This window comes from Diabrotica undecimpunctata, chromosome 8 (assembly GCF_040954645.1).
Source record: "Diabrotica undecimpunctata isolate CICGRU chromosome 8, icDiaUnde3, whole genome shotgun sequence".
Taxonomy (NCBI): Eukaryota; Metazoa; Arthropoda; class Insecta; order Coleoptera; family Chrysomelidae; genus Diabrotica; species Diabrotica undecimpunctata.
Genome location: NC_092810.1, coordinates 112,574,987 through 112,585,867, shown reverse-complemented (window position 1 = coordinate 112,585,867; position 10,881 = coordinate 112,574,987). Strand labels below are relative to the sequence as shown.

The 10,881-nt window shown below is 34.1% G+C and overlaps 1 protein-coding gene across 2 annotated transcripts in view; it reads left to right on the top strand.

The window, feature by feature from the left end:
• The first annotated feature begins 8,070 nt into the window (after positions 1-8,070).
• The window catches only part of slf (C-type lectin domain-containing protein slf), an 83,375-nt gene continuing 80,564 nt past the window's right edge, over positions 8,071-10,881 (top strand). The window contains exon 1 of one of the 2 annotated variants that reach the window (XM_072540765.1): positions 8,071-8,225. The gene's annotated coding sequence lies outside the window, so the exon portion shown is untranslated. Of the gene's footprint in view, positions 8,315-10,881 lie in introns of both variants that reach the window. The other variant, XM_072540764.1, reaches the window with a different exon arrangement.

The window sequence follows — 10,881 nt, the reverse complement described above, 5'->3', positions numbered from 1 at the left end:
GCAAAAGCTTGAAGGAGATCGGAGAGAGACGAAGCCAGACATACCATTAGACCAAGCAGGCAACAGAGAAAAGACTCCACCAACAATAGCCGAGATTAGAGCAGCAGTAGACAAATTAAAGAACAATAAAGCACCGGGATCGGATCAAATAGCATCGGAGTTACTAAAGGAAGGAGGAGACACGTACTACAAAAAACAATACATGAATTGATAACAAAGATATGGTCGAATAAACAGCTACCAGTGAAGTAGAATAGCGGTATTATTGTACTATTACATAAAAAAGGAAATCAGTTAGAATGTGGAAACTACCGTGGAATCACGCTGCTGAATGCAGCATACAAAATAACGTCCAACGTCATTTATGAAAGACTTAGATCACACGCTGAAAAAATAGTTGGCAAATACCAAAGTGGCTTCTGTAGACAGAAGTCAACAATAGACCAGATATTTGTTCTGCGACAGATCCTCGAAAAAACAAGTGAATATAACATCGACACACATCATCTCTTCATAGACTTTAAAACCGCATATGACTATATAAACCGAGAATTCTTAATAAAAGCAATGAAAGAATTTAATATACCAACACAACTAATAGAACTGATAAAATAATCTCTAAAAGTAGAAAGTAGAATCCGAATACAAAATGAATTAACGGAAACAATAGATGTGAAAAAGGGACTACGCCAGGGAGACGCTCTATCATGCATCTTGTTCAACATCGTACTCGAGAAAATACTGACGGACACAACAGTCAATACACAAGGAACAATCATTAATAAAAGCGTGAAAATACATGTTGACATAATCGCAAGATCAAGAAGAGAAATGATAGAGGCATACAACCAAATAGAACAAGCTGCACAAAATAGTGGTCTTAAAATCAATCAGACCAAAACAAAATATATGCAGGTAAGTAAAAACGCAGAAATAAGGCAGCCACAAAATATAACAATAGGAGAATACAACATTGAGGGGGTAAAAAACTTTATATACTTGGGATCCCTAGTCACGTCTGATAATAACGTTACGGAGGAAGTGAAGAGACGAATATTTATTGCAAATAAATGTTACCATGGCTTAATTAGGCAACTAAGATCAGATAACGTCGCAAGAAGAACAAAATGCCAAATATATAAAACCCTAATAAGACCGGTACTCACATACGGCTCAGAAACCTAGACACTCACTAAAATAGAGGAAACGTTGTTAGCCACCTTCGAAAGAAAAATCTTGCGACACATATATAAGGGCACAAAAGAAAACGGAATATGGCGAAGAAGATACAACTCTGAACTATACAAAATATACCAGGATCCGGATATTATAATATTCATTAAAATAGGACGGCTGCATTGGAAAGGACATGTAGAAAGAATGAAAGAAGGCGAAATACCAAACAAAATATTTAAACAGATGCCAGTAGGAAAAAGAACAAGAGGAAGACTGAAGCTGAGATACTTAGAACAAATAGAATATGATATAACAACCTTAAAAATAAAAAACTGGAGAAAAAAAGCACGAAACAGATCAGAATGGAGAAGAATCCTGGAACAGACCAAGACCCAAAAAGGGTTGTCGAGCCAGTGATGATGATGATGATGATGATTAAAATAGTTTATCCAAACAATAAAGTATGTCTGGAACAGAACAGGCAAATATTTAATTCTCACTTTAACTTGTCTTTTGGCTATCCTAGTTGTGACACCTGCAGCACCTGTGATGAACTTACAGTAAATATTGCCGCAATACAAACTACGTTAACCCTACCTGCTACAGCCGATAATCACAATGATCTTGCAAAACTAAACTGTAAACTAAAAACTATTTTGCAAAAAAATAATTGCATTTTAGGAAAGCTGCTTCTTTTTACGAAATTAAAAAAAGTACTAGGCTTGAAGCACAAAAAGACAAAACAAAAGAAGAAATTGCAATGGATTTTCAAAAGAATCTGCCTATCCCAATCATTAGTACTAACGATGTTTATTATCACAGGCAACTATAATTTCACATCTTCAACATACATAAACTTTTAGACTCAAAATCTTTTTTATACCTATGCAGAAATCTACGACAAGAAAGGAAGAGATGGGGTTGTTCCTTGCTTTGGGATTTTATTTTTAATCACTTTGACTTGCAAGAAAAAGAGTTTAAAATTTCCTAAGATTCCTGCGCAGGTCAGAACAACTTTTTCCCTATGCTTCACTATATTGTTTTTTTCAATCAGAGGCCAATCGTACCTCGAGTATGACAGGAACATGGGCTTAATCAATCAAAAATCTGTGGTTGAAACTCCTTCCGAGTAAAACGAAATTATTGAAAATTTCAGATCCAAACCAACACCATTTAGAGTTATTTCTTGCGGTTACTATACTGTCCAGCTAAGGAAAAGTGCAGTAAGTAGCAGTGGTAGGATTTTGAGAAAACTCCACTTGCAGTTTAGAAGAATGCTGTAATTTTCAATATGATGATATGTCAGCTAATAATTGTTTATTCTTTGAGTACATTTATGTTAAATACAAAAAAAAATTAATTTTTAATTTTTAATGCAAAAAAAGTTGAAAATACAAAATGATGTCGTGCATACGGCACTCTTACTACTTTACATTTTTATTAGTTTGTTGAAAGAACACCGCATTTAGTTATTTTTTAATCTATTAACTTTATAAAAATAAACTTAATATAACCTTTGATTGACATTAATAAACAATATACAGTTTTCATGGATTAACTTAACATATTTCCTAAAAATTATAACCAATACCTTCACATAAGTAGATGGAATGTTACAATAGGTTTTGTCTTTTGGCTGAGATGTATAAAAAAGCAAGTTTTTCCATAATTGTTTTCGATTTTCTGGCAGTAGTTCGTTTAATGACTGAAGAATATTTTTCTTCTTAGCTTCTTTAAATCCACATGGAGCAGAGTGATGGCTGGGCAGTTCAATCCCTTTTATTGATTTTTTTTTGTAAGAAGTCCAGTTGTTGGTAGGGGCTAAGTGCATCATAGTTTGTCTTGCACAACAAATGGTAACGGCCTCGTTTAGCTTTAATATTAACTATGTCACCTAAGTGCAAACGTGATGGTGATTTTAGCTTTTGTTGAGACACGAAATTGGGCCAGTGGTAGAAATCAAAATGTTTAAAATCACAAATTTCCTTTTGAGCCTTTATTGGTTGCTTTACTTGGTGGTGAAAACTTCTGCACTTATAAATGAATGACCAGGTTGGAAATAGTTTAAAACTATTTCATTAGCTGCAATGTTATCAGAGTTTATTTTATACACTAAAAATGTCTAAAGGCACCAGTTTTTGTTTTGGAAAGAGTAGCTTTCTATTCAAAAAACAACTTTTCAACATCTCTGTGAAGTTTTAAAACCATGTATAACGCACTAACATTGTCTTCTTTATTGCGGCCTGAAATTCCTTTATGCCACAACATGGAGTCAACTTTTTCTTTACTTTTTCTCCATACAGGTGCAAAGGTTTCATGATAGGCTACCAAACGCTTTACAAATAATACTTTTTTGAACATGTCCACTCTTGCCAAACATGATAACCTGCTGCATGTTTTATATGCGTTTTTTGCGTCTATAACTAATTGGTTATGAACTTTCCATTGTTTACAAACATCACACGGTATATCAAGATTTTCTTTTTTGTGGGCATGAAGAGTAAACTGCTCACATTTTTCGCACTCCTTGTGTTCTAATTGTGCGAATGATATATGTTGTTCCTTAACTATTCGCCTGTATCATATAATACATTCCCTATAAATTTGTTGATGAATTCACTGTGCATAAGTGTTACATTAACATCACCTGCAAGGTACCGCACATTTGGAGCATGCTCCCGTCTGTAATGGGAAATCATGGAATGAAATGATTTAATGTGTTCGATGATTATGTAATGGGGTTCTTTATTTTTTTATGGCTGTCTTCCTCTCTTATCACTAGATAGAATTAAAGCACCTTAAGGAATATTTGTAAGTATGCAATGCACAAACCACGCCATTTTCCAAAACTTTTTGTTTATAAACTCTCTTCTTTCTGCAATAGTTTTCTGTCCACACTTTTTTTGCAAAAAGCATCAACGTTTTCACACGGTATGTGTTTTACTGCCTGAGATATTTTTATTTCTTCATCTTTCAGTTTTTTTTCCAAGCTGGTTTCAAACCTTTTTCTTTTCTTTGTGATAGGGGTTAATTGATTTTCTTCCACGTTTATATTATCATTTTTTGGTTAGACCACATTTGTAAATAGATTCTCAAATACTTCAGGTACATCTATAACTTGGAGGTTAATAGGTCATTCGAAATAAACAGATTTACCAACATCAAATTCTTCCATTGGACGTGATATCAGTGGATTTGCACTAATGTCATAAACTAGTGTATGGTTGTCTGTCACCTGTTGAATTATATTGTCGGATAATCTCACATCTCTCACAATGTTACAGTAGAGCTGGATATTTGAGGTCTTTCATTAGCTTCTAATAAATCACTGGAAGGACATTTTATAGATAAAATTATTTCTAATTTTCCATCTTGTTTAACTGGTGTGTCAGTCTTAGTGCTTTTTAGAGCTCAGTTTACAATAAGTTCAGAACGAGTTGACACAGTATTAAACTTTGAGGCACACATATTTAAACACAAAAGTTAACTAGAAGTAATTTATATACTTTATTAACCACTGCAACAAAACAAATATTGGCTTATTATAACCTAAACTGAACACAGCAAATTATTAGCAAATTCGTGTGTTAGGTACTAACAACATCATAATTTACAGTTCATCATCATCAGTGGCATTACAGCTCGTTATGAGCCAAAGCCTTCTTCAGAACAATCTTCCATTCGCCCCTGTCTCTGGCAACTCTTCTCCATGCTTTAACTCCAATGGATTTTAGATCATCCTCTATGTTATCTTGATACCTAAGTTTTGGTCTTCCTCTGGCTCGTCTTCCCACTGGTCCTCTTCGGTCGAAAATTTTTCTGATCGTTGCATCTTCATCTCGCCTAATTACATGTCCTATCCATCGAAGGCGTGCTAATTTATTACATTTTACAACGTCAGGTTCCCCAAAACTTCTATATAACTCAAAGTTGTAGCGTCTACGCCACAGACCCTGTTCTTGGATTCCTCCATATATTTTCCTTAGAATTTTTCTCTCGAAACGTTTAAGCAATTCTTGGTCGTTCTGTGTAAGTGACCACGTTTCAGACCCGTATGTTAACACTGGCCTTATTAGTGTTTTATATATGGTAACTTTAATTTTTCTGGGTAGTTTTGGGGCCATATGTTTCCTTAAGCCATAATAGCACTTATTGGCAAGCACTATTCTTATTTTAATTTCTTCGCTGACATTGTTGTCTTTGGTCAGCAGCGAGCTCAGGTAGACGAAGGTGTCCACACCTTCCAGTTCTAGATCATCAATTAATAGTCTAAGTATCTGGTTGCCTGATCTAGTACAATACATATATTTGATTTTCTCTGCGTTTATTTTTAATCCCATTCTAAGTGCAGACGCCCTTAGTGATCGAAATGCTTCGATCAGAGATTCTGTGGACCTAGCAATAATGTCTATGTCATCTGCATATCCGACCACTTGTACAGATTTATTAAAGATGGTGCCACTCGTATTAATATAGCACTCTCGAATTACTTTTTCTAGTGCAAGGTTAAATAAGAGACACGACAGTCCAACTCCCTAGTCCATTTTTACAATGGAAGGGTCTGAAAAAGTCGTTTTGGATTTTGACTACACTCTCTACGCCTGTGAGTGTAAGTTCCGTTAGTTGAACAAGATGAAGCGGTATTTGAAATTCCACCATAGCCTGTAGAAATTTTTGTCTGTTGACTGAGTCGTATGCGGCTTTGAAATCCACGAATATGTGGTGGGTGTCGACTCCGAACTCAAGCGTTTTATCAAGAATCTGCCTGACTGTGAAGATTTGATCCGTTGTTGATTTATTGGGTCGGAAACCGCACTGGTAGTTCCCAACTATTTATTCAGTATAGGGGATCAATCTTCTCTACAATACGTTGGACAATACTTTATATGCCACGTTAAGTAGGGTGATGCCTCTATAATTATCACACACCATCATATCTCTTTTTGTGAAGAGGGTGCATTACACCTAATTTCCAGTCCGCGGGCGTTTCATTCCGTTGCCAGATTCTGGTTACTAATTTATACATGTGTTTAAAAAGGGTGTCACCACCATTCTTAAAGAGTTCGGCAGGAAGATTGTCCAAACCGGGAGCTGTGTTATTTTTCAGTTTTATAATGGCTTCTCTAATTTCTTCTTCGGTGGGGGGCGGCTCTTGAGCGTTTTCATCCATTTCAGGCAAAGTAATTTCTATTTGGTCTTCTTCACGATTATCGCTAAGCAGTTCTTCAAAATGATTCGCCCACCTGTTTAGTATCTGTTCTTTATCACTAATTATATAACCATCTCTGTCTTTACATGCTGTTATTCCAGGTTTGAATTCTTTTCTGCAGCTATTTATCTTCTGGTAGAATTTTCGCTTTTCGAGTCTTTTCTATTGTGGTGGTTAACAATCTCATGTAGAGCGTTTTCGTATGACTCTTTCTTTTTCCTTCTAAACGTCCTTTTTTCTTCTCGTCTAAGATTTTCATAGTCTTCCAGGTTTGATCTCGTTCTGCGCTGCTGAAGTCTCTTATATGCTGCTTAATTTTTCTGTTGGTTAATAGATCTACATTCTTCGTCAAACCAATCTTCGTTTATTTTAGCCTGGTTAGGTTTTAAAAAACCTTTAACCGCTGTATGGATAGCTTCCTTGCATTTGGTCCAGTGTTCTTCTATACTTATATTTTCGTCGATTCTTGTCAGCTCTTCATTTAAAATGTTCCTGTAGTTATCCCTAGCGTCTTCAGATTTTAGAACATCAGTATTATATTTAGTAGATTTTGTGCTCTGGCCCTTCTTAGCGTTTGATATACGAGCCCTGAGTTTTGTTCTTACAAAGTAGTGGTCGGAGTCTATATTACCTCTACATGCTCGTACATCTAGTACGTCCGAGAAATGTCGATTATCGGTTTTATGGATATTTTTGTGAGGAAAACATGTACTTACTACCACCATTTCCAATGATGCTGCGAGTTCAATCAGGCGTAAACCATTTTGGTTGCTGACAGCATGAAGACTATGCTCGCCGATCGTGGGTCGGTAAATAGTCTCTTGGCCGACTTTAGCGTTAAAATCACCAATAATAATTTTTATGTCATTGTTCTGACATTGTCCGTAAGTGCTTTCCAGTTTCTCGTAAAATATGTCCTTCTCCTCGTCTTCTTTATCTTCAGTGGGAGCATGGATATTGATAATGCTGTAATTAAAGAACCTGCCTTTAATTCGGCTAGCATTTTTTAGGCTAGCACTACCTGTCCACCTGATTTCTTGAAGTGCTATATTGTCTGCTGAATATTCATTAAGTGTATTGGACAGACTTCTTAGTTTACCTGCACTATACAGCGTACGCACATTCCAAGTAAATAAACCAATATCATAATTTACAGTTAATATAAATAAAATGCAGTATGTACATCAGCTGCTTAAACAACCACTAAGCAAGACTGCAGTAAGTCCAGTGTACTAAGCATAAACGCAGTAGGTGCAAAGGAGTTACTGGATTGGTTAGTCTATTATACTTACAGCAGTCGTGCTTACTATTTTAAAACTTTTGATGCACATATTGTCAAAAATTCTTTTATATATCAATCCCTGTTAGAGATACGGCAATTTTGAGTAGCCCATTGAGTTCTGCATGGTTAAAAATGTAGGAAACCATATATAACTTAGGTAATATTCAATATTTTTGGACTAACGGCACTTTTCCTTAGTTGGGCAGTATAGGTATATGTTTATTTACCCTCTTTTATATAATACCGTATTTTTAAAGTGTAATATTTAATGTTTATATTCTTTGTGCAATTGACTGTTAGACAATTATAATGAAATAATAATAAACTCCACTCTTTGAATCGTTTTGGGAGGATAAACTTGACGAACCGCTAATGGTAAAATCCTCAAAACAATCAAAACACCTCGAAGCTGAGGGACATCTCGTACTCGCACAGTTCCACTAGTACCACACGCCAGCGAATTAAGAGAAATCCCCTCTGAAACGTACATCTTAACATATAAATGAAGACTCTCACTCTTCCACTTAAGATTTCAAGTTAAGTAACCGTATAGGCAAGGTAAGATCACACATACAGTATATACAGTGTGTTTGTTATAAGAGTGGGTGTGTTTACTTTCTAGTTCATTTTGGTGGATTACAGACACGGTGAGTTAGTTGATTTTTTTATCAGTTGATCGAATACTGGATTAGTACCCCTGCGACATATAAAGCAAATATTATATAATGCTGTGGGCTGACACACATACCTACTGAGAATTAATATTTTTTTAAAGTGTGATTGCCGGAGGGCCGGTTGATCGAGTGATGTGAAATAAGTTATTAGAGAGAAAAAGTAAACGATGGATTGTTTGCAAAGTATACAGAGAAGTGACCTAGTTTACTGTTGTATTTACAATTATAATTGGACAGTTGGTTTAAAAATAATTAAGTACTAAAATTCAAAAAGGCGTGGCTTTGACAAGGATTTTTTTCAATTAATAACAAATAGAAAATTTAACCACTATGTTAGTTTCTGCAGACATAAGACTTCCTGTGGTTCTTTTATTGTTTTATGTACACAAATTTCGTCAATGAAAATTATAATTTGATCCATATAGATTTGGCATTATTTAAAAACAAGAATATATGTAGTCGCGTACATAAAAATATATGACCTTACACAGTTAGTAGTTGTGGTTTATGTAATTATTATATTTTTTGTGAATTAACCACAAATATAAGTAGAAATATTTTTAATCATATTTATCCAGTTCGGAAATCGTCGTCAAAAAACATTTTTTTTTAATTAAACAAATTATTGTTTTCTTTACTTAGAAATAAAATTTTGGTAATCATTTTAATTTACCTGCCCGACTCCCTATGACAGAAATTTTCTCATAGATATAGTCCGTATTTTTAAGGTACGTTCTTGGGACGATTTTATTTGAGAATTGGATTACTTGAAATCAATATCTACAGGTATAGTTACTGTCAGAAAAATAGTAATAATATATGATTTCTCTTCTTTGTGTATAATGCCCTTTAAGAACGTTGATTACCATCATAGCCATCGTAATTTCATTCTCTGCCACCCTAATTAGCAGGATTGTGTCAATACCATACCAATTTCGCAAATTCTTTAACCATAAAGTCTTTTTTCGTCCTGGACTGCGTTTGCCTGCTATTTTCCCTTAGATAATATTTTGTAGCAATCTATATTTGGGACCTTTCATTACATATCTGAAGTACTCCTGCATTCTCTTCTTGATGTTTTTATAGTCTCAGTAGTCTTGCTGAGACGTTCTAGTATTGTGGAGTTGTGAATCGTCTCCACCCAAGAAACTTTTAAAATTGTTCTATAGCACATTTCGATTGTTTTTCATTAATACCAAGCAAATTATTTAGCAAATTCTTCAATAGAATATAGAAGATCTGTTTACCGATATTAAAAGTTGCAATAAAAAAAGTATTAACATATTGGTTAAAAACGAACATACTTGGATTATATTTTATTAATTTAAAATAATATACTGATATAATTTAGTAGTGTCACTAGAATGACAAAGAATTGAGATAAGAGTTTTATGTCGAGTTAAAGAGTAAACTAAATGTATTACCAAGTTCTTACTTTTATTACAGATATTATTATTATTTCTGTGCCTAAGTTTGTTAAAGTTGATTAAATATAATCAAATGGACTTATTCCATTACAATTATCCCAAAAATGTATCTCAACAATACTGATCACACCATTTTAAAGTTTTCTACATTAAACTTTACATATAAACTATAGTCATTATGAGTAAGGCAGATAAAATTAAATTATTAGTAGAATTCTATTTCCTAACAACAAAAACCGAAATAATGTGTTAAAAATATTGTATTTAGCCAACAATTTTAGAGCTGGAAGTCGAAATATCTCAAAAAATAGTTAATTCCTAGAAAATTTAATAGCTAAAACCAAAAATACGACAAGAAGATATTTTCAAAACAATATCTATTTTATTTGAACACTATATAAACATAGTTTTTTGTTTATTAAATTAATACCATTATAAACATTTATATCGTTCAAGTAATTCAGCACTATTGATTTATTTTATGACAAAATTTTGTTTTGAAATCAGCTGCAATTCCATGCGATATTATTTCTTTCTCGAACTACGACCAATCAATCAATATAGGTTTTACTGTCAGTAGAACAAAGCAGTTGATCTATTTTACATATTGATGGTAATACTTGAAGGAAGTGATGGTGAACTGAAAGAGCTGTTTCTGAAGATCATCTTCTGATTCGGCAATAATTGCTGCATCATCTACGTAACACACCATACCAATTCTTTTGTTGCCCATTCTGTATCCGTGATTGAGAGATGTTACTTTGTTTATAATTTTGCCCATGAGTAGGTTAAACAAAAAGGGGCTTAAACTGTCGCTTTGTCTAATTCCTCCTGGTGTTGGAATATTTTCAGTGAATTGGTCTCCTGCTCTAACTTGGGTTAAATTGTTGTTATTTAGGTTATGGACTATCTTTGTTATATTGGTCGGTGTTTTATTTTCTATTAATACATTTAGAATGTCTCCCAGGTGTACCCTGTCAAGCGCCTTTGTCAGATCAATGAAGCAAATATACGCTGGCATGCCGAACTCTATAGCTTTTTCTTTTATTTGTTTTATTATAAATACTGTTGTTGTACCTTGTTGTTCTTCAGCATTACTGATTTGCCTTTCCA